The following is a 1,545-nucleotide window of genomic DNA, read 5'->3' as shown; positions in this document are numbered from 1 at the left end:
CCTTAGCAAAGCGCATCCCAGGCTGCATAGCCGCACTACCCTACCCAACCATACCACACATAAACATGACACTACCCCCGGGGTTTACACAGACGAGCCGGCGAAGCAAGAAGAGCGCCAGAAGAAAGGGCCCTAGCCGGCGGGGCCCAGCCAGGACAAAAGGAGGTCCCACAAAGCGCCTACACCGGCCGCATTTGCGGTCGGGGTAGACGACGGATGGGGCCCACCTACGAAGGCTGTCCAGGCCTACACGAGATGAGGCAGGATAAAGAGGGATAATCCCCCTCGATCCCAAATCATTGAGGCCAATTTCTAGCCATAGAATAATGGCGCGCGGTCGATGCACCAAGGGGACTTTCCGAACCTGTGGGTGAATTACCCTAAATCTGCCTATTTTGAATCCAGGAATCCATGCCGTGGTCTTCCGTTGTACACATTATTCTGGGACTCCCTATATAAAACCATAAGTGTTTACTTACCTCCAAATCGTTAATTGGAAAAGATCGAAGTATACTATCATTTTGAGTGTTTTTACAGTTATTATACAACAAAAAAAAATCAAAATTGAATCAAAAGTGACCCTGACGTACCCTATACCCGCACCGGCCCACGAATCACTGACTCAAAGGCCGCGTGCATTCCCTAGCTACAATAAGCTATTCCCAAAAGCCCACTCCTCACAGCGACTACCCCCCGAGGGTTAAACAAACCGGCGAAGAAAGAAAAATCAAGACACGAAGAGCGCCAAAAGAGGCTCCCCTGCCGGCAGGGGCCAGCCAGGGCAAAAGGAGGTCCCGCAAAGCGCTTACACCGGCCATGCTTGTGGTCGGGGTAGACGATGGACGGGGCCCACCTTGACGAGGCTGTCCAGACCAACAGAGATAAGGCAGGACAAAGAGGGATAGTCCCCCTCGGTCCCAAATTGTCGAGGCCACGTTTAACGCCAAAAATAACGGCGCGTGAGGCTCCGCAAAGCGCCTACACCGGCCATGCTTGTGGTCGGGGTAGACGATGGATGGGGCCCACCTTCGTGAGGCTACCCAAGCCTACAGAGATAAGGCAGGACAAAAAAAGATAAGTCTCCTTCGGTCCCAAATTATCGAGGTCACGTTTAACGCCGAAAATAACGGCGCAGCACAATCCATAAACACAAGAAACAAGTTTTTACAATCGGACATATTGAAGAGGATTCATCTATGATTGTGGCAGGATTTTTTAATTACGTCTTTACAACTTTTCATGCGAAATGGATATTTTATATAAAACTGAAAATTACAGATAATTTCGCGAATAACCGGAATAACAGCATTAGATATGTCAGTAATAACAAAGTATACAGTAACAGATACCGTCATTTTTCATGTTACAAGAAAGTGGATTGGAGATATGTGCAAAAAAATTTTAGACAACAATTGCTCTATATTCCATATAGCTAATAATTTTACACAAAACTCCCTAATCTTTGTTTAAAACATTGAGCTAAATAGATAATTACAGAGAAGAAGAAGCAACAACAAGTTCTATATAAGAAGAAGAATGTGAAAT

Source organism: Anoplophora glabripennis, unplaced genomic scaffold, assembly GCF_000390285.2.
Source record: "Anoplophora glabripennis isolate ALB-LARVAE unplaced genomic scaffold, Agla_2.0 scaffold492, whole genome shotgun sequence".
NCBI lineage: Eukaryota > Metazoa > Arthropoda > Insecta > Coleoptera > Cerambycidae > Anoplophora > Anoplophora glabripennis.
Note: the sequence above shows the minus strand (reverse complement) of the source record.